At 40.6% G+C, this 27,228-nt stretch overlaps 1 long non-coding RNA gene across 1 annotated transcript in view; it reads right to left on the reverse strand.

The window, feature by feature from the left end:
• The window catches only part of LOC148108848 (uncharacterized), a 64,673-nt gene extending 38,453 nt beyond the window's left edge, over window positions 1-26,220 (reverse strand). The window contains exons 1-2 of the long non-coding RNA XR_015726812.1: window positions 25,980-26,220; window positions 25,177-25,237 (exon numbers count right to left, since the gene is read on the reverse strand). This is a non-coding gene — a long non-coding RNA (uncharacterized LOC148108848). The remainder of the gene's footprint in view (window positions 1-25,176; window positions 25,238-25,979) is intronic.
• Between the last annotated feature and the right edge of the window lie 1,008 nt (window positions 26,221-27,228).

Consider the following 27,228-nt stretch of genomic DNA (forward strand, 5'->3'; position numbering starts at 1 on the left):
TTATGACTGATTTTTATTTCTACCTTATAATTTTCTCTATTTTCTAAATAAGTTTTATGTACACACATATGTGTGTATGCATGTGTATGTCTATATCAGCTTTATTCCATGACTATACCATCCATTTAAATGCCACTATGTGCAGCTCTCAAAATTATATATTTCTCCCTTTAGCCAGTTGAGCCCTGACAGTTATGACAAAAACACATCCAAGTCTGGGACTGGAAAAGTCTAGGGTGGAGTGTTCACAGGAGGAGACATTGACTAAGATGTCAATGTGGTTGTTTTGAGTATCTGTAGGCCAACATAAGAGGCCACCTTAAAAAAGGAGAAAAATGGCATTCAACGACAACCACAGTCAACAGCACAGTCTCACTTGGCGTCCGCCATTGGAGTCGCAGGACCAGATTTGTCCTCGTAGAGGAGAGCTCTTCCACTTGGATGTGAGGAAAGCAACCCAAGTGCAGTGACTGCCATTTCTTACAACCAAGTCAGCATTTGCAATGGTCAAACTGGCTGTGTTTTTCTTGGCGTGGCCAAGCTAAACTTTTGTCATTCACTGAGCAGACATCCACCAAATTAGAAACACTGGGACAGGCAATTTCTCTGATGTTTTGGTTTCAACAGTACTGATCTGTAATTATTTCTCCAAACAAAAAGAAAGTGTTTGACAGAGACATTTAAAGACCTAAAACAACTTTCTTATAGGAAACACATGCTTCTTCTCCAAATTAAAACACACCATTATGCTAATAGGAGGACGCTCAGCAAGTGGAATTGCTATAGGGGTCTGTTCGTGGAGGGGCGATGCTGAGGGGGTGATGAGAAGGTAGGAGACAACTGACTTTTGTTCGCTGTCCTGAACAGATGCCAAGAGAGTGAAGTCCAACAACTGTGTCCTTAAAATGACCCCGTTAGACACACTGGGGAAGCGTCTTTGTGCTTTTCATGGGACTGTACAAAGTTGAGCTTCAAAAATGCATTGAGAATGAATTTCTGGTTTGTATTAGTACCTTCTCACCTCGTCCTGGTATTGGATTATCTAGATCTTTAGGCTCGAAGGCAAAAAGATTTGTATACAGGTATGATGGGTCTTTTGTAACTTCAATAGTACAACTTGATGTAAGAACAATCAGTGCGAGCCCTTTCTCAAAAAGAAGTTTGTCTCCTCTCTCACGTTCCCTCCATCTTCAAAACCAAGCACAATCTCAGTGATAAAAGGAAAGAAATGACATGTCCAAATGTGCATTGTCCTTGGAGAGACTAAATGTATAAACGGGACACTCACAAAGCACAGGAATAGCCAGGAGAAAACTTTTACAATTGAACGCTTTTAGTGATTCACAGCACTAAGCTTCATAAAAATAACAAATTCCACAATGTCTCTGGACAACTCTGAATGATCGTACACTGAAGAGGTGGTTTCATTTGTGTGAGGGTGAAGAGCTGGGAATGCAAAGCGGAAAGTGCAGGGAGGAAAGTTTTGCCAAAGTCATGTTTTCTTGATTTATTCTTTAATAAAAATTAAGAGGAATACGGCCAGGCTTTCTTCTGGCTATCATTAACTCATGCATTTCCTAGTACTGTCATTCATCTTAGGAATGTCCCTCCCAACCTAATTGCACTCTATCTACCTCCTTTTGTGTCATTGTCGGTCATGGCAAGAAGCCCCAAGATCACCAGGGATCCAGAACTTGTTTTTGTTCATTTTGTTTTATTTGTTTGGTTTTAATGTGTGCTTTCCTTTGTTTCTGTTTGTTACAGGGAACATTCCCTGCCCTCTCCGTCCCCACCAATAGCTTTCAGTTTGTTTCCGGAAAATGTTCGAGTTTCATTTCTACAGTCCTAATCCCTGAACATTTACGCTCTCACTTAGCACATCATGGCCCACGTTAAATAGTAAAGGGTACTAGGAAGGCACATCACTTTAACCTCCTATCACTTATCACTGCCTCAGTAGGAATCAAGTTATCCGCCTATTTCTGAAAAATTAATCACTCCCTCCTCTGACATTTGTCACGTATTCCAGTTTTTTTAAGCACTGTCTAATTTCATGTAATTTACTCTTTTCAAAAGGATGATTCATTACATTTTTACCTACATATTATATTTGTGTACATTCATAATATTTTACATAAATTGAAGTGTTAAGCAAAAAAAAAAATCCTATGTCAAAGCATATGTCTGGTATTTTCTTTTCTTTTTTGGGGAAATTTTATTTATTTATTTGAGACAGAGCGCACAAACAGGGTGGATGGGCAGAGGGAGAGGGAGAAGCAGACTCCCCGCTGAGCAGGGACCCCGATGCGGGGCTCGATCCTGGGACCTGGAGTTCATGACCTGAGCCAAAGGCAGATGCTTAACAGACTGAGCCACCCAGATGCCCCGTGTCTGGCATTTTCAATCTGAAAGTGGAGGACAGACCTGAGGAGTTTGCATGTCCCTCACTTTCAGCAGTCCCTGAAATGTGCCATAGTGGTTTGCATACATGACTAAACTCCCACGTCCCCCCCACACACGCCCCCAATGATATTGCCTCGAGGGCAAAGTTCTTTACCTTGTTTTCAATAAATGTTTGCTCCATGATTAGTAGATCCCAAGTAAGCCACTAAGTTTGGATTTCAGAAATAAGTGAACCTAACAATATGTGGACTGGTCTGGGTATATGTGATTTAGAGAATTAGAATAGAGAATTACTAGAAAGTACTCCCAAACAACTGACAATAGTGGGAGACTTCCAGAACAAGGGTTTTCAAACGGGAATGATTTTGTCCCCTGTAGAACATTTGGCAATGTCTGGAGACATTTTATGGTTTTCACAACTAAGGGTATTCTAGTGGCATCTAGTAGGTGGAGTCCAGGGTTGGTACCTCACATCCTACAATGCACAGAACAGTTGTGAAGAATTATCTGACCCAACATGTTAATAGTGTGCAGGTGGACAGATCCTCCTTTGGGCACTGAGTCAGTGGATTGGGTAGGGAGGGTAGAGGTGGGCTGAAACATAAAAATCATAAAATAACATGTACTGTATATCCCAGGCTCTGGAATAGTGTTTTGCATAGATTATCTCTTTCAATCCTGGCAATAATTCCTTGAGGTCAAAATTATTATTACCCTATTTTATAGGTGAAAAACAGAGGATAGGTAACTTACTCAAGGTCATACAATTAGTAAAGCTGGCATTTGAGCCCAGGGTCTCTATGCTCTCTTAACCACTCCCACAAACTTTGTGTATTGGAGTTTTTTCTTAGATTCTCATCTCTATTTAGTAAAATTAAAGATAACATGTAATATGCAATAGCATATTAAAATGCAATAAGAGTATGAAAAAGCACCATGATAAGAAAACACACACACTGGTACACAAAACTAAAGTTAGCCTTCTAAGTTGGCTTTGACTTTCCAAGTGGACAAAGCAAAAAGGGAATTTTGGTCAGTTACACATGCACATTGTTCATAAAATGAGAAGCCCACCAATCTTACAAAATTAAACATACTCTTACAAAGAATCCAGGAAATGCACTCCTTGGTATTTACCCAAAGGAGTTGAAAACTTATGTCCACATAAACACCTGCACACAGATATTAATAGTAGCTTTATTCATAATTGCCAAAACTTGGAAATAGCCAAGATGTCTTTGGTAGGTGAATGGATAAATAAACTATGGTGTACATTCATTGTTAAAAAGAAATGAATTATCAAGCCGTGAAAAGGCATGGAGGAAATTCAAATACAGATCACTAAGGGAAAGAAGCCAATCTGAAGAGGCTACACAGTGTATGATTCCCACTCGACAACACTCTGTATAGAACAAGGAGACAATAAAAAGATAGTGGTCCCAGGGATTGGGAGGGAGGAGAGATGAATCAATGGAGCACAGAAGATTTTTAGAGCTGCTAAACTACTCTGTAAGACACTATAATGGTGGATACATTTCATTATACGTTTTTCCAGAATCATAGGATGTACAATGCCAAGAATCAACCCTAATGTACACTGTGAGCTCTGGCTGATAATGATGTGTGAAGGTAGGATCATCAAGTGTAACGAACGTACTGCTCTGGTGGAAGATGTGGGTAACAGAGGAGATTATGCACGTGATGGGGCAGAAGGACCATGGAAAACCTTTATACCTTCTTCTTGATTTAGCTGTGAACCTAAAATGTCTCTAAAAGCTAATGTCTACATGAAAATGAAAACAAAAACACCTCCCCCTGCCAAAAAACAAAAGCATTAAAAGGTAATACAAAACAAAACTCCACTAGTTACTCAGGAAGAGTCAATGTCACCAGCACAGAGGACTGAGAAATCTCTCTGAGTCTTCGTAAGTAGGTCATTACTTGTATGCTCCAGAATATCTCCATAATAGATGGTGAGTTTTGTTTGGCTATTTCTCTCCGTATCTCTCAGTGCAAGAATCCAAATCAATTTGCTTAAAGTGATAAATTATACATGGGCCAAAAGAGAGCGGTCCAAAGGGGTAAACCTGTCATGAGTCTGGCTGAATTTAGACGCTCAGGCCAGAAGAATGGGTTGGTTGCAACACCATGCATCAGTCCTCTTGGGATCCTCGCTTTAACTTTGAGGACTCAGTTTCCACATATGTAGGATGGGAATGCTAGTGTGTACCTTGTAAGATAATGGTTTATAGTTTTTTTTTAATTCACTCAGTAAATGTTAACTGGATGCTTACTCAATGTTTGCCACTGTCTGTGGCCTGCACCTAGATGACACAGGTGAACGTGACAGATCTGATCCTTGCTCTCACAGAGTTACAGCTTAATGGTGAAGAGAGATTCACTGACAAGTACAACACGGAATCATATATCCAGCAAGTATTTACTGAGAACCTACAAGGAGTTAGGCACTGTTAGGCAATGGATATATTTATCATGTTGTTGTTGCTTTAAAACTGATCAATTTTTTCTGTATTCTGGCATTGAGGAAGGCTTAGTGAAAGAGCTAAGCAACTACGTGGTGGACCTGAATGAGGAGAACGTTAGGGCTACTACTACTCTTCCAGGGGTCTTTAGCTTTATTCAAGGAGGCAACATTCATATTGCAGTCTAAATGAGTGACATTGTTCTGAAATGTGCAGTGCCCAACCTATACTCCTGGACCCCCTGACACTTGGGTCCATCTAGCTACCCATCTAACTCTAGGCAACAAAAGTCATTCGGGTTGGTTCTAAGAAAAACAGTATCAAGTTTCTACAATATAGGCTCAGATAAACATGCACTTTACAAAGTCATGGTATTCCTTAAAATGTGCAGTGTTGAATCTATCAGTCTCAAGATTCCGATTTGCTCAGTCAATATCACTAACCGCCTCTGACTTTCTGCATTGGCAAAAGGGTGTCTTTCCTCCCTGATCGCTGGGACGTAATAGAGATCCATTTCCCTTCTGAAAGGAAGCTCTACCAAGAGAAAAGGGAAAGAGAATATGTTCTGTCACCTCTGAGCTAAAACTATTGTATTTCCCTAAAAGCAATCATCTTTAGACATTACAATGCCATGTGCAGGGCACTGCATAGCATTTGTTTTAATTGGTGTGCTTTGTCAATTCCACCCCAGGTTGGATTCATTCTTCTCCAGAAATCTCACCAAATTGAGTTTGATTTTTCCTGTGAAATGACATTTGGCTGCACAAACATGCTCGACTGTATTGAAGGACACAGTCAAGAACACCAGCAACTCGGTGATATAATCCCAGCCCCGGATGAGAAACATCAGAAGCTTTCAAACTCCCTACGCTTTTCCCTCTCAAAGTTCAAAAGGTCTAATTCTTTCCCACTTAGGTCTTGTCCATTCCCAGATCTGAGCTGGGAAAGGAGAAGGCAAGAGTTTATTTTAAATTATGTTTGGCTTTTCAAAACACTGTGTTTCAGTTCTGAGAACGAACAAAAGAGAAGTGTAGTTATCTAAAGAGACAGAGAAAAGACAGTGCTCTCAGAATCATGCCATGATCTGTACTCGTTTCGTCATACTACTACTAACTCTACCTCGTGTGCTGTTAGACAAGATACACGATCCAGAGCGCCTGCTTGACCTGGAGGGGTTCCTATTCTAAAACAGCAGATATTTATGTGGGTCTAACGGATGCTCGCATGAAGTTCAAAGAATTTCAGAGATAAGACGTTTAAAGATACACAGCTATTCTATTAAGGGCAGATATAGTTGATAATATTCTAGAAGATTCATTAACTTCCATTGAAGACACATATTTTTAAAATTAAACATGAAGTTAAAGCTTGTCTTTTGACCAAAGGCTAATAAGTAAAAATGTGTTCTAGTTTTTACAGTGAGTTCAGACATCAGACATTTTTATATGTCCCATCGAGAAAACGAGTTCTGTTCACACTTGTGAGAAGCAAGATTTCTTATCAAGGGAAGAAAGACTTTAATAAAAACCCTTAAAATGGAAAGGCCAATAAATGCACAATTAATTAAATTGATTATTCTTTTTGTGTCATTATGAGCAGATGCTAGCTGTGACAACAATCACAATGAGGTGACAGTTACTGCCTACGATACGAGATCACCTAGACTATGTTTTGTATTTTTCTTGAGAGAGACATAAGATGAATATGACAAGGGGCTATTATTAATTACTATTCATTTAATCAAGAAATGATTCACAGAGAAGGAAAGTTGGCTTTTAGACTGTGTCCATTCATATCTATCTACTTTAAAAACGAACATGCAAGGTATTAAGCTTAACATTTTGTTTTGGTTGCATACTCAATCGTACTATCACGTGACACAATGGGCACTAAGAGCTTTCTTTTGAGCCATGCCTTCCAGAACAAGATCAGCAAAGAACTGGCCTTTGAAGAAGAGATCAAATGCCTCATCATTCTACGTTATTTTCTTTCAACATTGGCATTGAAACAACATCTAGAGACATTTCTCCCCATATTTTAATAAGGGCACATTTTTAATTGTCTAAAAAGCTTCAGAGTAGTACCTGAAAATAGAATATCCCTAAGATGCTAGGATCTATTTCATATCAAATGACAGTTGTTTATTTATGACATCAATTTATTTTTCACTTTGCAATTACGTAAAAATAGCAATAACATAGCAAGTGAGATGATGCGATTGATCCGCATGCTGAATTATTCATTCGATTTCAGTTGTTGGCTTCACAGCAGACATCTCCCGATGTACAGGGCATAAATCATGGTGAATCTTTTGCCACAACCACTCAAAGAACCTATCTGATGCTTTTTGTATCCATTTATGCATATGGCTTGGAATTCCTGGTATCTCCTTAACTAGGTCCAAAGCGATACCATATATCAAATGCTGAAGGGTGGGCCTCCAGCAAATGGCCTCCAGGAAGTGGCCTGCTCTTCTGAGGAAGGTCAGTTAGCTGATTCTGACCACACTAGTCTGTAATTTTCCAGATTTGCTATGTAATCATACTCACGGCACCAAAATCTCAGCAAGTTACCAAAAGCGCTAGTGGGGGGTGATTTTGAACAGCTGGATTAAATTCCAACCAGATTACGGTTGCTGGAATGGTCTCCACCATGACCCAGACTGAATACCCCGCCTTCATGTTGCGTGAATTTAAAGGGTACTTGATGATGACAAGCTTCCCTCATTATCTAGAATAAGTTAGGGCCCTTGCTATGTGATCTCATAACACCTGTATTTCTCTGTATGGCATGCACTCATAATACTTGAGTATTATTTCTGGCTTAAGGTCATTTGCCCCCAAACCAAACACCGCTATACTTTCTAGTCCCCTCACTTAAATATGGACATATAAAAGACACTCGATAAAAAGATTAACTAAATAAGTAAAAGTCATTCTCATTACTTAGCTATAGCTCTCTTGGACAGTAAAATTCTCTTCATAGATGAAATGGTGTTTGCCAACTTTGAACAAACGTGCTTGTAAAACATCAAATACCACACCATCATCTTGAAATCTACCACCTTCTAATCCCCTCATACCCTCCGATTTTGGCAAAAATGCTCACGTACCTTGGAAGATTTCACCCAGGGAAGAATCCATCATTTCCTAAAGAATCCTTCCATTAGAATACTGTGCCTCTGTCCTTGTTTCAAGCAGCTGAATTTGCAATATACTAAGTAAATCTATTAGCTTAAGATTTTTTTTTTAAGGCATATTTTCATGGTCAAACCTCTTCCCCGCAACCCCCCATTCTATGCCCAAATGCTAAGAGTGGTTGTTTGGGGGTGGTAAGATGATTAGTGATTTAAAACATTTTCCCCATATTTTCCACATGAATTTAAGAACAGGGATTTCTTACTTTTGGAAGCAGAGGGAAAAAAAAATTAAGTACTAAAAGACATATTTCCAGACAAAGGAATTACAATATTAGCAAAGTCAGCAATACTTAGACTCTGAACTTGGTTAAAAAAAGAAAAAAAAACAAGATATAATCCTATCTATTTACTAAGGTAAATCTCAGTCTATGAGTTTCTCCCGTGTGCCCCGAGCAACTACGGCAGTTCCAAAATTACTGTTTTAGATGTTGATAAGTTTCTGTCATTTGTTTAACGGTGAATTTTAATATTCTTGTTCACCTAACTGCCTTCCTTCTACCACCAAGGACCTGGCACATAGTAGCTATTCAATAAACATTTGTTGAACTAATACACGAGTGAATAAATTTCATCAGAAAACCCGAGTTCTGAGAGGTTAAATTACTCAAAGAGGCATAGTAACTCAAAGTATGCTGTTGAATATTCCCCCAGCCCCTTGCCTTTATGCCCAAGCGTGCCCATGTGCTTACTCACTGAAACTCGATTTTCTACAGTGTATTGGGTAGATACATGGCATCGGAGCATTGCTGTCAGGGGCAGCACACCGCTTCCCCCAGCCTGTCTCACCTTTACTCCTGGCCAAGCACTGCGCTCCAGATACCAGGAAAACGGAAGGGGAATCTTGCCAGGTGCTAAGGGAAGTCTGCTTTGCCTGGCTGCCAATGCCTGGGATTTGGCATGCTAAGGCATCTGTTGTGGTTGTGGATTTGGGCTGAGTGATTCCTGCTGAAAACACTGTGAATAATTCTAACAATGTCACTGCATGCTGTTGCCGGGGTCTTTCTCCTCTCTGGGTCATGTTTCTAGCCACAGATGATTAGTAATAAACACTAATCAGTAAACTGGTCAGAAAGACAATGCCAAAGCCAAGCTCTGCCAAAACTACACTAATAGGATAACGAGGTCTGATTTTGTTTTTTGGTATAGGAGAAGGGAGTGGGGATTACAAATGAAAAAGAGCAGCAAGAAACTGATCCTCTGGCAGGTTAAGCATCATCAACCTTCCTTGTTTTCTAGAGTTAGAAAATAAAGTCTTAGAAAGCTTGTGCCACATTATTTTTTCCACATGTGGGTTTGTGATAGAGTTGGGATCTCCCAGAAGTCTTAAGTTATGGTCTTCCTTCCTCATGCTTGGTGGCTTTCCATGTTGGTTTGTTGATAATATATGTTTAAATAAAACAAAACAAACGAAACAAAAATGCCAGTCTAAAAATACACCTGCACCGAATGGAGAACTTTCTCAAGTACAACCCCCATCTTGCCCAGGCACCAGGAGCAGAAACCGTCTTTTCAGGTTAATAGAGCCAGTGGGAAGGATTGCAATGTTTATGCTTAGCCCCATCCAAATGTCAGCTTATAGGAGGATCATGAAAATGAGAAACTTCAGCTCTTTGCTTTTTTAATTGTATAGTATTCAAATAAGAATATTTCTTACTTCCATTGGCTCTCTTACCCACAATCTTTGTCCACAAAACCCACTACATATGAACTTGATCTGTGTTTTGGCCATATTTCATCTTAAGAAACACGCAGCCCTCCCACATCTAAATTTATATTTCTTCCCCTTACAAAAAAATCCTCATTGTCATCATCATCATCTTTAACACTGAGTTCTTACTGTATGCCAAGCACAAGATCAGATAATTTACATACATAATTTAATTTTTTAAAAAGTTCTACGAAGTAGGTACTATCATTGCACCCATCTCACAGATGAGGAAATCAAGGTTCAGAGAGGCTTAACCACTTTTTCATTGTCACGCAGCTTACGAAAAGCAGAGCTGAATGCCACTGCAGGTACCTGACCCAGAGCTCATGCTCTTCAATGCTGAAGTGTAAGTAGAAGCTTGAGAAATCACAGCATCCTCGAGGAAGAGAGGACTCGAAAGTTCAAATACTCCTGAAATTCTTCACCTAAGTGGTATATTAAATTCATGTGGGGAATTTTTTGGAAACTGGTGCTCTAGTCTCATTTGAATCTGAATTTCAGGCAATGGGACATGGGGATTGTTGCTTATGAAAAAAAACCTCAGGTGATTCTAATTGAAGCTGGGGTTAAGATTTGGTTCCAAAATTTCACCAAAGACAGTGTCATCTGGACTGCTTTTTAAAAAAATATAATAGCTTTATTGAGATATAATTCATACATCATACCCTTCATTCATTTAAAGTATATAATTTGATGGTTTCTAGTATATTCACGGAGTTGTGTAACTGTTACCACAATCGATTTAGAGCATTTTTATAACCCCAGAAGAAATCCCATATCCACTAGCAGTCACTCCCCATTTTTCTCCCATACCCCAGGCCTAGGCAACCGCTAATCTACTCTCTATAGATTTGTCTATTTGGGGCATTTCATATAAATGGGATCATATGATATGTGGTCTTTGTGACTGACTCCCTTTGTTTAGCATAATGTTTCTGGGGTTCACCCACCTTGTAGCATGTATTTTTTCTTATGACTGAGTAATATTCCACTGTGTGGAATTATTTACCCTGTGTTGTGTTTTGAAGAAGATATATATTCCTTAGACCTACCTTTTTAGAATCTTTGGGGTGGGGCCAGATGTTCCAATGATTATTCAAGTTTGGGGATTAGTGACTTCATATTCATCCACTTACCACATTTTTGCATCCCCCCAAACCCCCCAAATATTGTGCTTGAATATCCCCCCCCCCCCGAAGAACTTATTGCTGTTTATTGCTATTTCATCTGTGGCCAGTACTGTCAGAAAGTTCTCCCTTAGCTTAGGTCTAAAATCTTCTTTCCTTAGAAAAGAGCTCCTTTTCTCCCTGGTCCTGGTTTCCCTTATGGAACCACACACATACATCATATCTCATCAGATGATCCCTCTGATGGATGGCCTTCTGATGGCTCTGAGGACGATCCCAAGACTTCTTTTCCCCAAATGAAACATTCCCAATTCTTTTGAAGGACTAAGAGGAGGTGGTTTAGAGCTCTTTCACCTTCCTGGCTGCATTCAAGTTGCGCTACAGGATTCTTCAAACAGAGTGCCATGAACTAATCATCACATTCTGAACATGACCCAGGCTTACTTATGGGTTGAATGAAATCTAACATATGTGACCCCCAGAATAAGGGGCTTATATAAAGTAGCCAGGTCCAATTGCAGCACCCCATGTCAAGCAACATAAGCTAGCTATAAAATCCATTAGAACATAAAAAATTCAAATCCTTAATGACTCTCAAAGGACAGAAGGAGAAGTAAATTTTTCTGCAAAACACACTGAAAATATTCTCTCCCCATTGATGTTATTCTATGTCTTGCACACTGATGACCCCCAATCTCCCCCAAATTCTCTCTCACTCTCAACTCCTAAATCAAGTACTTTTTTGATACCCAGCTGTGAGTGCAAGACTGTGGTGGGGGTTCATTCCCACCCATCCTTCCTTTCACTCTTCTGTTCTCCCTGATTGAATTTTGTCCTTTTCCAAACCAGACTTCCATTCCTCGCTTCCCCCCCCTGCCCTCTCCTGCATGGCTTAAGCATCAAAAAAGCCTCAGCCAATAAACTTGGAGTTCTCCTTAGCGAGCCAGGTGAGAGAAACACTGAGTGTACAAAGACAGAATGCCCCATAGTGAGTGAAGAAAGAGGAGTGCTATGAATCCATATGGTTTTTTTCCCTGTCCCACAAAAGTGGGAAGCAGTATAATGTAAGTTCAGCACACCTGGACATATCCATCCTTTCAGAATCTTCTAAGCCCCAGGTTCCCCAAAACAGAACCCCAGGGCCCAGGACTCTAATGATGTTCTAAGGAGTTTTCTCTTTCAGTGCTCCTTACTCTCATTAAAATTGTGTAACTGAGATGGTTCCATTTCAACCTCATTTGAAATCCCTTTTCCTTCGAGGTGCAAGTCCATCCCTGAGGGTGTAAGCTCCTAATGGTAGAGTTGTGTGCCTTCAAGACAAATATCAAAAAAAGCCTCCTGAACACGTATTTAAAACAAAACAAAACAGAAAACGAAATGAGTCCCCAGCAAGTATGCAATGCAGAAGCATTTACATTTTGACGGGTACACTAAAGAGAAAAGAAGACAACTCATTGTCTTATACAAATTCTGAGCCTATAAGAGAGAACCGTGAATCATCTATTTTTAACTGATTAGTCAATTAACCTGGCAAAGAGTTGTCACCTGAAAATTCAGTTTCTCAAAGTGGGTGTTTGCAATATTTTATAAAGTCTTTATATTATTTATTATATTATAATACTTATAACATGTATCTTATGTAATTTAAAAATAATTTTTATTTTATAATAAAATAATTTTATAACATTTATTAAGTTATGTATTGGGCCTCCTGAACACCCTCTATGTGTGAGGTATCTTCAAGTCAATTTCAGATAGTTGAGTGTTAGCATTTTGTAAATCTTTGATAAAGCACACTAGGATTGGAGCAATCCTTGGATCATTTTTGATCAATAAGCAGACAATTAATGTGACTTTTCTTAATAGAAAGGCAAAAATGACTCAGACAAGCTCCAAATGGCTGCTTGAATTTCGGGGCAAACAGAATTCTACACATGAATGAGTTAAGGCAAGATACACTCAAGTATGTACAATATTTACTCAGGCCTCGTGTTGTAGGAGGACTACAGAAGGTTTTTCAGTAGCAAGATAGGGGTTCAGAAGCCAGGTTAAGCGCAGGAACGCCTCTGGGAAGCCCACAACATTAAGCTCTCTACTTGCATTATCTCATTCGTCCTTATAACAACCTTATTAGGAAGATAAATCAATATATTTCTCAATCCTGATTCTGCCCCATACTAACTGTGTGAATGTGAACATATAATTTAACCTCTGTTCCTCATTTGTAAAATGAACATAATAATAACAGCTCCTTCAAAGGTTGTTGTGCAGACTTAATGAATCAACTTACGGTTATCTTTGGAAACTTAGCTAATGTTAATTAACACAGCAAGTGCTCAATTATTATTATTTCAGGATGGATGAGTAGAGGAAGAAATCAGGGAAGAAAGTACAGAAATGACATGGCCAAAAGCAAGGTGGAAAAAAAAAAAGCAGGAGAGAAGAAGAAATCTCCCAAAAGGCCCTACCAGAGAATGATGAGAAATGGGATCAGATAGGTAACACAGGACAGAGTGAAAAATGCCTGGAAGATTTTCAGAGCAATATAAAGGTGAGTTAACAGTCCTTAAGTTTTTAAATCAGAGTGGGATTACAGGACTTCAAACAAGAGACTGGTGCCAATGTCTTCCAGCTGAAGATCTCCAGGAGTACACGTGTAGTTGGGTTTATTACTCTTTGCCATGGGGGAGAATGCATACTATTGGGAACCATGGGGCTTCTCAGTAAGAAGAGTTAGAAAGGACTCTGGGAGACAAACTGAGGGCTTCAGAGGGGAGGGGGGTGGGGGAATGGGATAGGCTGACGATGGGTAGTAAGGAGGGCACGTATTGCATGGTGCACTGGGTGTTATACGCAAGTAATGAATCATGGAACTTGAAAAAAAATAAAATTATATTTAAAAAAAGAAAGGACTTACAGGATTTGGCCTTGGAATTGAAAGAAAAGGGGTTTACTCTGGATCAGGTGCTGCCAGGAAGGGGGTATAATTCTGTAATTGATTATTTTAATAAACTTTATCTAGAAGGAAAGAAGACTAGAGTGAGGCTCACCCGGTAATAGGTAAAGAAGTAGCTGTTATTCATACTAACTGAAGGAAGGAGGTGTCTGGTATCTTTGTTGTTTGCACAGTTACCTGTTTTCATGTTTAGTCAAAATTATGAGGTGGCCTTGTTTTTTGTCTCACTTCCTTATGATCACAGAGTGACCTTGTCTGATGTTAATGTTTGGTGAGAAGGACATCATGGCCCAGCTTTGAGTTCCAGGCCAACTCCTAACAACACAGAGTCCTAGTTATATACATCAGGTCGGTTCCCAGATGTCACGGCTGCTTTTTCTTTCTTAGTGGGCATGGGTACCGTGCTTCGGGAAAACTCACTGGTATAAGCTATGAACTGAGCAGAAGAGACAATCGAAGGCAGAAAGACTAGTTAGCTGGTTCCTGCAGTAGAAGTAGGGGGCACCGTACATGCTTCATCTTACCGAACCCCAAAACAACTGCACAAGGAAGAGTCATGATCATCTCTCTTTTATAAAAGAAACACTATGGCTTGGAAATGCTTAATGAATAGCCCTGTGTTACAGCTAGCAAGTGAAGCAGGGATTCAACCCCACACCTGCCTTACTGCCTCTAACTATGCCACTATAGGGACCCTGGAAGCCAGGGGCCTGAAGAAGAGAGGTTCTCCACCCTGGGTGCACACTGGAGTCCCCCGGTGATGTTTAGAAGGATGCCTGAGCTCTGTCTTCAGAGGTCCTGGTTTAATTGGTTGGTCTGAGATCCGAGCATAGTATTTGTTAAACTCATCTCAGGTGATTTTAACGTGCAACAGAGTTGAGGTCTAGTACAGTAGGAGAACAGATCTAAACTCCAACTGAAGTTAACAGTGGCAGTCTGTAACCTGGTTAACATCCTGATGTGGAGTTGGGGAGAGCGGAAGCGCTAGTTTGAAGTTTGATAGATTCTTTCATGAGAAAGAATAAAAAACAAACGGATAAATGTGCAACTTCTTTCCCTCAAGAAGGCATACTAGCATCCAATATCCTCAGTCTCTCTGAGCATTATGGTAGCCAAGAATAACTCTGAGGACAAACACAGACTTCCTTAATTTCATTGTTAAATGGTAAAACAAATGAGCCGCCTCTAAGAGCTTGAATTTTGTGAAGGAATGCGCTCATGCAATGGGTCTTTTCTCTTCCTCCCATTACCTGTGTTCAAACAGAGGTATTAGATAGCTTACCTAATCCTTCCTTCCAAGTAACTAGGGATAAAAATGCACTTTGGGCTCTGAATTTCATCCTTAAGTGGCTTATGAGGGTAGCAGAACTTCAGAAATCAGTAGGAAAACTTACGGGAAGCCAAACATAATTAAAACAAAATAAAGGGAAGATGGCAATAGCTCTGCTGTTAAAGTTGCTCTCTAAAATAGATACTTCTTAGTTTGAACAATAATGCCAGGTGACGGCCATTAAAGGAGTATACCACAGAAATTCGTGCAAGTTGCAAAACAATAAAAAGCCATCAAATATTAGTGTGGCTTGAAAAGTTGGGTTAGCCTTTAAATAGCAGGTGTGTTTCACCCACAAGCAAAGACAGGAAGTAAGCAGAGTGTGGAGATGTGATTGGGGTTGGGAAGGCTGGCACTGGACCGGAAGGAACTGAAAATGATCACATCTCCATTCAGCTGGTACATCTATGTCTCTTCCTGGAGATAGAAAAAACAACTTTCCATGGAAATTACCTATTGCCTGCCTATAAGCCTAAGCCTTGGCCCTGAAACTGTGAGGCGGTTAACTGGCGAGGAAATTGCATAGCATAGAACAGGTTTCTCAGTGTGTCAGACACTGCTGCTAATGGCCCGTGAGAGATTGTTCAGGGATTCATGGACAGATATTTACATTTTGGATAGTTGTATGCTTATTGAAATGTGTCTTAGAAAAATATACACCCAGGAACACAAACTGACAAATACTGTTGCTTAGAATAAGACTAAAGTAGATATTTAAAATAAAGTTGTGACCAAATGTCATGATATTTGACAGCAGTTCGGGAAATAATTGTGTTGTGTAGGAATTAAAAGAAGAGGTGGTTTAGGCCCCTGCTCCACCTCTCACTAGCGGAGGGACTTTGGGCAAGTCAATTAACCTCTCCAAACTTCAGTTTCCTTATGTGTAGTGTTCGCTGGCCTGTCAGATTCTTGGAAGCCAGAGAAGATTGAAAATGCTGATCTTGCCAAAGGAGCTGCAAAGATGCTCTCACAGAACCAATTATCTGACACCAGATTGGTTGTTATTTATAAAACATTGAAGAGACATAATGTTAAATGAAAACACGTTCACAAAAGCTAGTTGGTAGTTCCTGGCTACTTGTTAAGATGTCAAAAGAATTTAATATTAACTCATCAGTATGGGGTGGAGTGGGAGAACACATATTCCTTGGACCTTTCACATTCTGCCCCCCTCTTCTTTATCATGAAATAATGCTCATGACGCGGGGGGGGGGGGTTCATTGTCACAAATAAAGATATATTAACCTGGGGCAGATTATTCCCCAAAGCAAAACATTTTAGAGCAGCATAGCAATCACAGACATGGGCTATAGAGATCTGGGTTTGGATCTGTTTCTCACTTAGTTATTGTAATTCTATCAGGAACGGAAATAACTGAAACTGACAGAACTCTGGGAAGGCTCGGTTGTCCCATCTGCAAAATGTAGATGGTCATACTTACCTTGTAATACATTAATTTTCTAAACTGTGAGTGGAGACCATGTTTGTTTTTGCTCATCATGACTGGACCTCAACAAATGTTTTCTGAATGAATAAATGAATGAACGAGAGGCAGTGGGGGGTAATATTAGGTAATGCCTGATCTATAGCTCTCAACACATGGCAATAATAATGGGTGTTAATATTTATCATGGGTATCTGTTTTGGTAACGCCAAAACCGTTGGCTTCTGGGGTGAAACATGTATGCAGGCATCAATCATCATTTTGTCACAATCCAAGCCCTGACAATAGTGATTGGCTTGGAGATGAGCCAATGACCCAATCACAGCAGCGAGATGTTGGGTAGGAGTTCTGGAAATAAACCATCAACTTTTCCTTCTAGGAAGTGAATCAGAGTGAACGTAGGACCTGAGACTGTTGTAGCCATTCCAGTAGTGTGTGGAGACTGACAAAAGAGCCAGCATCGAGGGACAGATCACTGGAGAATGGAGAGAGAGAACCAGGTTCCTGGTGACATCCTTTAAGCCTTGTATCCAGCAATAGGTAAAGTCATATCTACGCTGGTCTATTTGATTGCATACACTTTATTGAAAGTTTCTTATTTGTTTCACTGCTTATAACAATTTGAGTTATGTCAGTTGCAACAAAAAGAATCTGGATATAGCAACATTGTTAACACCTTCGTAAATAAAATAACAAAAAAAAACCCCCAAACAAACAAGGATCATATGTCAGCAAATCAACAGCTTAACATTTTTAGTTTTGTTTGGGCAAAATTTGAGGGAGACCTTAACTTCAAGTTTCCACTTAAGACAGAACACAGCCACTTCCTTCTTGAGTGGCTCATGTTGGTTCTTTCCTAATGTTCTGCAAGCTGGGGATATGGCTAACACAGATGTTTAGAAAGGGAAGTACACACAGTATGCTTTTCTTTTAAATCCCATAAAACATCCTGCATCCTGGCAGAAATAGTTCAGCCACCCTCTTCCCTGGCACTGATTGCTTTCAACATATCACTATAATTTTCTCCTTCCCAGTTGATCGGTGTGGGACCACCTCCCCAAATCACAAGTGAATTACTCCTGAAAGTAGCATCTGGGCCCACAATTAAATTCGTTCACACATCAGAGGCTGCCCATTACTGGACATTGGACACATGGTATAATTTGGGAGTTAATCAACCGATACCTTGAAAATGAAGTTTGAAGCATCAAGAAAAAAGGCAACTCCAAATTTTCCTTTTCTCCACTTGAGGGGTTTAGGTACAGATAATGTTCTATGATCTAAGAACTTGGAAACTATTTTCATGGTATCCATTTGTATCACCCAAAAGAATAGCAGTAACTTGCTTTTAAAATTCATTTGCAGTAATTATATGATGCAATTGACAATGATGGGAATGTAAAATCACCCAACAAGTATCTAATGAGCCTTTTTTTTTTTTTTTGAGAATTCACTAGGCACATCAAAAGGAAGAAGGAAGGTACAAAGAAGAATAAAACATGGTTCCTGTCTTCCAAAAGCTTACAGTCTAGGAGAACAAAATGCAGTGTCAGGAAGGCCAGTTGAACTACAGGGTGGGCACACAACTATTCCTGATAAAATTTTAAAGAGTGACCCTGCAACAGTTAAATTCACGGATTCTGGAATCCAACAGGTATGGGATCCAGCTCTTCCACTTGCTCAGGACAACCTATCCAATGGCTCTTCAACTTTAGTTTTCTCATATGGAGAATGGGTTAGCAGTAAATACCAAATGCACATGGCCGTTCTCTGAAGATGAAAATATCTCACACATGGAGTGCACTTAATATCATGGTTGGTGCAAAGAGAACACTCACCATATTTTACAGTTTTTATGATTTTTAAGAACATTCAGAATTACTACTAGATGGTAGATAAAAAGTGGCAAAACAAATATCTTTTGTTTTAAGTAAACATCTTGCACTGACTTCAGTTTACATTAAAACAAAATGCAGCACGAATTTGACAACTATGAAGCTTACATAGTGGCATTTATTGCAAAAGCACAGTGCTCTATCTACTGGACACATACTCTCTTGATAAAGGAGAAGTCCTGGATGAAAAGCACAGAAGAAATAAAGAAAGTTTAAGAGAAAAGTTTCTTTATCCACTAAAGGAACAGTTCTACTGACTGATTTCCCATGTCATCTACAGAAGAGACAGAAATTAAAACTAACATAAGGTCTGAGCTTGTCAGAATTATGCCCTATTCTGCAATTTTGTGAAAATTAATAATGAAAAAATCAGCACCTAAGAATTATTAGGCGTTCACTATGTGCTAGGTCCATTGTTATGGATCTGGTATATATTAATAATAATAATATTGATAGCTGGTAGCATTTGATGGCTTATTATGTACAGGCACATACTTTGTCCTATTTAATCTTCACAACTTTCTGAGCTTGATTTTCTTTTCCAGATTTTCAGATGAGAAATCTAAAATTTCCCAAAGTTAAATAGCTTGGCCTAGGTCCACATTGATGGTGAATGGCAGAACAGGAATTCCTTAGACCTAGGTCTTATTTGCTATACTATACCCTCTGGGGCCACAGGGCGGGGATATAAATGTTTAATATGATGTTTATCAGTCTTTTAAAATCACTTTCAACATGAGACATTCAACTCTCACTCCCATATGCATATGGGTTGAACCCCACTCAGAAAGTACATCTGAATATGCATGAGAGTGACTTTTGTCCTGGAAGGTCTTTGATTCCAGTTGGGTTTATAAAGACAAAGTCACTCACCAGTGCTGTACCTTGTGCGTAGTGGCTTGTGACGCCATATGCCAACGTGTGCCATGACCCATGATTGACAGTCACTAGTCCAAGTTGAAAACTGAAGAGCATCGTAGGAGAGTCAAGCGGCCTCTTGCAAATCCACGACCCTGTCACCTCCATTCAGCTGTCTCCTTTAAGAGCCCCACCCCTTGCTGAATAGTCTTTCTTCACAACTGGTAGCTGAATGGGATTGGTATGCCCAGTCCTCTTTGAGAATGTGGCAATAATGAGTGAGTGAGGAATACAATGAAAAGAGACAAAGTAGTTTTCCCAAAGTGACATATGCTAGCTAAAAAATACGACAAGGAGCCCTCTCCCGATTACTGGAAGATTTTAGACCATGGTCATGGTTCTCTCCCCAACTTCTCCCCAAGGAAACCTATCTTTGGAGAATCACTATGCTATTAAAATAAGGCACATTTGGGAAGGGAGAGAAAATACGAGTTGAACCACAGCACTCCAACAGGCCCGTTATTTATTTTATGGCCATACTTTAGTGGGACTGGATGCCTTCGTCTCATTTCTCAACTCCCTCCTTTCCGCTCTACTTCCCAGTACTCTTGGGTTTTATTATTTAAAGAGTTTAATGTTGGTCCATTTAAATTGGGAAGGCTGGGCAACTCACTCAGCATAATGCTTTTATAATTTTAGTCACAAAGTGATATGGCGATTGAAAGCCAGACATGCTTCAGTTTCCTAAGGCTGTGATTTCCTCTTCCCAAATGATTTTATAGTATACTACCAGAGGAATATGTTATGTATCGATTCACCCTAGGAGTTATCCTTCCATAGGCAGTAACTTGAGCGGTCAGGAGTTTGTTTGACCAATCCCTCCTACGCAAGAACCGACAACCCAGACAATGAAGAGACCTATATTTTAAATAAAAAGATGTAGAAGATGTCGGAAATTTTTTCCCCCACATCCCGGTTGAAGCTTTGATATTAATTCTATGCAAACTATATAATAGACATTCAACCAACATTTGTCTTTTGACTGTTCATAGAATGATGCCAGGCACTTGGGGGGAATTCAAAAGAAATGGGAAGCAAAGGTCATTTCCTCAAAGAATGTTTACTCTAATTGGAGAGAAGAGATGTGGAGACAGCACTCATTAGACAAGTACGTTTCAAAGCAAGCTGCATATAGTTAAGTAGCAATTAGGTAACAGAGACAAGTCAAAAAAGGGAGCTATCCATGTGGGCTAGAGCGAGGGAGAAAGTGCCTACTGGAAGGAAAACATGAGGATTTTGACAGAAACAAAGGATGATCAGGAAAGAGGCTTCAAGTCAAGAATAAACTTGAATAAATAGTATTGTATTATCAAGTAATATTTTGTAAAGCACTCATTACTCTCTTCTGACCTGTTCAACAGGGCCTGGGGGTTGGGAGGGAGTTTGAGAAAGTCCATTTTGCCCACTACAGAAATGGCAGAGAAATCCAGTGATTTCTGCAGAGTTCCAAACCACACGAAACACATTCCCTGAGCTCGACTGACCTGCAATTTTCTCTTAAGCCACCAGCTTAAACAAATGGGAGGAAATTGGCCCCTTTTTACTCCTCTGGGCAGAACACGTGCTGAGAGCTGGTAAATGCCAGAAATTGAAGATATTATGTTTAATGAAAAATAGCAGTACATTTTAATGGGTACTTCTAATTATCTTGATTTTTCAAATGAGAATACAGGCTCAAAGAGATCGAGCCACTTGTCTCACGTGGTGAAGCAGGAGCTCCAAACCAGGGTTATCCCCTTCTAAAGTCCAGATTCTTAATCCCATCTATCAGGAGCTCCAAGGGAGGTTAGGACTGGCAATGCCAGTATCACCTGGGAATGCAAAGTTCCAGGAAACTCAGAATCAGAAACTCCACGGGCGGGGCCTCACAATGTGTGTTTGTAAAAGCCTTCCACATAATTCTAATGCAGGCTTAAGCTGGTGAACTATACTGCTTATACCACTTCTCCGACTATTGAGCTTAAACGGGGTTCAGTGCAAACAGGGAGAGTAAGGAAGAACAGGCTTTTAAACCAAACATCCATGGGAACACTTCTGATTATCTCTGAAGGGCTGATGAGTTTACACTGGCTAAAGAGTCTACAAATGGAGATGCTATTCATGGATGAAGGCACAGGTTGGACACAGAGACCAACTTTTGGGATGATGCACTCCAGGGTAATGGCTGTCAGGCAAAGGCTCCAAGCCCAGCTCTGCTATCAACCAGCACTGTGACCTTGGGGCAAGTCTTTGGGCACTGGGAGCCCTCATTTCCTCATTTGCTCCAGAGGGCCACTGGGTCACACGATTTGCATTGTCCCCTCCTGCTCTAAAACCCTTGTCTCCAAGGCAGTTGTTGCAGAGTCAGGACAGAATTAGGTGCTGCATTGAATAGCAGACTAAGAAGCCAGGAAGAGAAGATGACTTAGAAGGTTTAAAGGAGTGAGAAAGCTTGATTACTGAAGACAGTGAGGGTGGAAGCTAGGAATGGTTCAGACAGGAGGCTGGGGGGGAGACAGTGCATTCCAGATGTGAGAATTAGAAGTCAGGGATGGGGGAGAGGAGTCAGATGTGCTTCTGAGATTCACCTGAGCAGTTGGGTTTGAGTACTATAGAGACAAGTGAGCAAAACACTCAGAGAGTTTTCACCTTGACAGTGAAGGATGTGCCATCAAATGCATTGATTATTGTCTTTCCCTTAACCTGGCACAGGGGTTCTAAGCTAGGGGCAATTTTGTCCCAGAGGAGACATTTGGCAATGTCTGGAGCTGTATCTGGTTGTTACAACTGAGTAGATGTGGGGGGGGGGGGTACTACTAGCATCTAGTGGGGAGAGACCAGGGATTCTGGGGTGCTGCCAAACACCCTACAATTCACAGGACACCTCCTACCCTGACAACAAGGGATTAAATGGCCCAAAATATCAACGGTGCTTAGGTTGAAAACCCCTTACCCAGCAGAGGAGCCCTAGCTAGATATGTAATAACCAGTTTATTAGATAACCAGAAGCAGCAGATAATGCCTACCATGTTACTACATAGGGGTCTGAGCACCTTTCAGACCTGCTTTCACAGCAACCCTCTGTGCTTACTTAAAAAAACAAAACAAAACAAAACAACAACAACAACAAAAAAACAACTGTATTTTTTAGAACAGTTTTAGTTTAACAGTAAAATAGAGCATCAAGTACAGATTTCCTATATACCCCCTGCCCCCACATATGCAGAGCTTTTCCCATTATCTGGGCTCACTTTCAGTAGCTTTTTACCCGTAAGAAACAGAGAATCACAAAGCCTCCAATACTCAGCTAGCAAGGTGCAACACTGGAATTTGGGCTGGGATCAGCAGAATTTGGAAGCCAATGTTCTTGTGCATGGCCTGGTGCATGCCTTCCCTGCACCTCTGCCTCCAGCAGAGTTGGGAGCCCTGAAGCAAAAAGGGGATGGCCCATTCTGTTTCTGAGGACCCAGGACCCTTGAATTCAGAGCCCCCTCCATCTACTTCAGACTTTCAGTATTATTTATTGGATGAATCAAGAAGCTAAGGCATTGGAAACAGGCCTCAAAAAAACAACTGTGCGAAAACAGTCTACACAAAAGTGTTGTTTTCCAGGTACTTCAATGCCTTTGCGGCCTTTCCTCATTCTTTCCAGAGGAGTCCTGGGTATCAGCTGATAGGAGAGGTGAACCATGAAAAATGCTGGGTTCCAGTCAAAGTAATTCCATTAGGGGCAGAAATGACTTGCTGAAACACCAGGAAGGGAAATCATTTGCAGCATACCAACAGCTGGGCCCAAATGACATCACTCGCCAAAATCAAAGGAAATGAGCTAATCAGATATGCATAAAAGCTCTTTTTGTTTGCTTGCTTAGAAAGTTACAATTTGCTTTCAAGCTAGAGGTAAAAAAAAAAATCTCTTTGAAAAATTTTTGGCCCTGAAATTTTGCTTCTTTAAATTGTTTTCAGTTATTGGAGCAGACATGAAAATAAAATGCTTGAAATGTTCTCAGGTCACTGCATATTAGGGGGAATTACCACAGGAATGTTATTTTCACAGATTCCTGCCAGACATTTGATGGTCCTCAGCCCCATGCCCTCATCCTCAATGGAAAAAAAAGGAAGAGACAAAAGTTATCCATTTTTCTTTGTACACTACACCCCTTCATGTTTTGACCTCTTTCTGTTTCATTGCAAGCTCATCCAGTCCTATGATTGAGTAAATGCATATTAAATTAAGGGTAGAAGGCTAGGGGTAAAATAGAATTAAACAGCATTAAATAAAGGAAGCCAAAGGCAAGGAATTCAAAGTGATCTATCTGATAAGGGCAAAGAGGGAAATCCTGCCATTCCCCAAGGATGGAAGCAGGAGCTGGTGCCAGGAGGGCCTTGGGTTTTGAAACATTAGTACAGGCAGCAAGAACATGAAAGAAATGGGAGCCTTTGGGTTCTAGTAAAACCCATCTTCTGTTTCTCCTGGTCTCTTATCGCAGTGCTGAGCTGGGAGAGCAGAGCAGGATATTATCGTCACGTGCAGTGACCCAGATCAGTTCTCACCTAGAAGTTATCTAAAGACTCTCAAAAAGAAAGGCTATCAAGGCTGATGCTCTGAGGTGAAAAGGTGCATTGAAGGAGTCAGTGTCTCAAGTTATAGGGTGGATGGGGCATGGTTCAGTGAATGCGAGGCATGCCCTTCCACTGCAGTCATTCCAGAACCACCTGAGTTAGCCAGGCTGGGAGACAGGTCAGCTGCCAGGCCCAGTACGGTCCCCCCTGTAGTTACCATTTACCATTGGGCCTGGAGGGACACCTGGAAGTGGTGGGGCCCAGGAAGCATCTGGACCTCACAGGCTCAGGCACTGCGGGTGGCGGGGAGGCTGCACAAAGCAGAGGCCCTCTCTGCGCCTGCTAACCCGAGGCCTTTATGTAAGCCACTCCTAGGAAAAGGGAGAGTTTAGGTCAACCTGTTGCAAAAATAACTTTATAGTTCCTGTTTTCCTCTCTGCTAAGAATATTTCCTTTATTTATTTTTTTTGATGAAAAAAGTAAATAAAATTTCCTCCATAAAATGAGTCTCTGGAAGACAATGTCTTTCTCTACAAATGACCAACAAAAAAACAAACAACCCAATTAAAAAGCAGGCAGAGGATTTGAGTAGACATTTCTCCAAAGAAAATACACAAATGGCCAATAAGTACATGAAAAGACGCTTCACATTACTAATCATTAGGGAAATGCAAATCAAAACCACAATGAGATACCACTTCACCCATTAAGATGGCTACCATCAAAGAAACAGAAAATAACAAGGGTGTGTGAGAATGTGGAGAAATTAGAGTCTTGTGATCTGTTGGTGGGGGTGCTCAATGTGTAGCTACTGTAGAAAACAGGATAGCAGTTCCTTAAAACACTGAAAGCAGAATTACCATATGATCCAGAAATTCCATTTCTTCTCTATCCCCCCAAATAATTGAAAACAAGGTCTCAAAGAGATATTTGTACACCACGTTCATAGCAGCTTGTTTCACAACAGCTAAAATGTGCAAGCAACCCGAGTGTCTGCAAACAGATGAATGGATATTTAAAACGTAGTATATACATACGATAGAATACTCTTCAATCTTACAAAGAAAGAAGAAATTCGCACACATACTACAACATGGATAAACCTCGAGCACGGTAAGCTAAGTAAAATAAGCCAGTCACAAAAATACAAATACTGGATGATTCCACTTACCTGAGGTACCTAAAGTGGTCAAATTCAGAGAGACAGGAAGTAGAAGGGTGGTTGTCACGGGCTGTAGGGAGGGAGAGAAACGGGTACAGAGCTTCAGCTTTGCAAGATAAAATGAGTTCTGGAGATGGATGGTGGTGATGGTTACCCAGCACTGTGAAAATGGACTTAATACCACTAAACTGTACGTGCAAAAATGGCTAAGTGGTTGCCTCAGGAGGTGGATTCCATTATTGTCCCCATTTTAGAGACAGGAAAACTGATACACAGAGAAGAAGTCAACTTGCCTTGGACACAAAGCTAACGGTTGGCAGGGTGAGGATTCAAAGCCAGGCAGGCTGGCCCTGGAGCGGTCATACTCTATAACCACTGAGCCACGCAATGAAATTAGAATTAATGCCGAGGATTTGGTGAAAAATCTACACTGGAATACTTTGATTACATAACATAGTGAGTGATAGAATGGGATGAATGCCTCAAGAAGGCATTGTCTTTTGAAAAAAGAAAAGCCTATCTATCTGCTTAGCTGGATTTGTTCTCAGACAGTCAACTTATTTTTATTTCTTCTAAAAAGTTGTTAGATACTCAGGCTGCTATGTTCAGTGGCTCTAGAAGCTGTTTGGGTCATGCATGGTAAAAGCTGAATGCTGATAAAAGATGCTATGCTACTCTCTGTGGCCCAGGAACTGTATTTCAGGGCGGGTTTGAGGTTCTCTTTAGAGTCCAGCACCATCTGACTAAGATGGGGCTTTTCCCTGTGCTGGTGTCACCATCAATGAAATGGTAATGTAAATAGGACCACTCACCAGGCCAGGCTCCAGACCGGCTACCTCCCAGAGTTGGCGTAAAGGACTCCAGAGAAGGAAGTGGTTGGGACTCCTCAAAAGCCTCAAAGCACTGGCCATAGAACCAGCTCTCTCCTGGGGTGGGCTCGGTCTGCAGAAGAGGCAGGGCCCTCAGTGCCCAGCATGTTCAGTGGAGATCTTTGGTTTTGCATTCGATTCTGTAGAGTAATTCTACTGCATGCAGGAGCTGGGGACCAACTGCTCTGGACTAAAGGAAAGAACAAAAAGAAAGTCGATACGCAGATGTCTGGGTGTGCAAACATTCTGCCTTTAAGGCAGTCATCGAACCCCTTGCTAGGATGGAAGGTGAATGGAGAATTCTGGTGTTCTTGATTGCCTGAAGGGTTTAATTTTGCTTCACTCTATTTTAGTATTTGGCACATATAACCTAAATAATATAGTAATGGATTTGTTTGTGTTTGTGAGCTGTAGTGTGTGTGTGTGAGTGTGTGAGCATGTGTATGTGTGTGATGGGGAGGAGGGTGTGGACTTAGACTGCACAATCAGCTCATAAGTGTTTTCATCCCACTCTGCTTAGATAAGTCTACAGAGGCCTTCAGACAGAGGTCCACAGAAGGCCAAACAAATATAGTTCATAAAACAAAAACTGACCTAAAAGTAACATGAATTCCTCACTTGTATTTCTTGGAGTGAAGGGACTACTGGATATACACCTGTCAGAGCACAGTGTTGAGAGTGGGCACCGGACCCAGAATACCCAAGTTAAAGCCCTATGCGGTCAATTACTAGATGAGTAACTTGGAACAAATTTTTTAATGTGGTTAGAATAAGGATTCATTTAGGATAGAACTACTGCACAGGATTGTTGGGGGATTAAAATGAAAGGAAATGCAAGAAAGGTGCTTAGAACACTGCCTGGCACATGGTAAGTGGTCGATAAATCTTAAGAATTTATAATCTCATTTCCTCTTGTTTTCTGCACGCTGTGCAACACTTCCAAATCTTATCCCAAATTCCTTCTCTAGTCCTTTGACTCCTCCTCCTCTTGCTGCTTTCCTATCTTCAAAGCTAAAGAAACCATTTTAAAGAGGGGGAAAAAAAAAGGTTAGGAAGAGATTGTGAAGCAGAACTCTGGGGTTGAATGGGAAGATGTCTAGGAAAACATCCTTTTTCTTCACACACACATAAGGCGCTGTACTCGTCTCATTATCTTCACCAGTGTTGGAAGCAAGCTCCAAATAGCAATTCA

This window comes from Ursus americanus, chromosome 15, assembly GCF_024610735.1.
Source record: "Ursus americanus isolate L20-20 chromosome 15, mUrsAme1.1.p, whole genome shotgun sequence".
Classification (NCBI taxonomy): Eukaryota; Metazoa; Chordata; class Mammalia; order Carnivora; family Ursidae; genus Ursus; species Ursus americanus.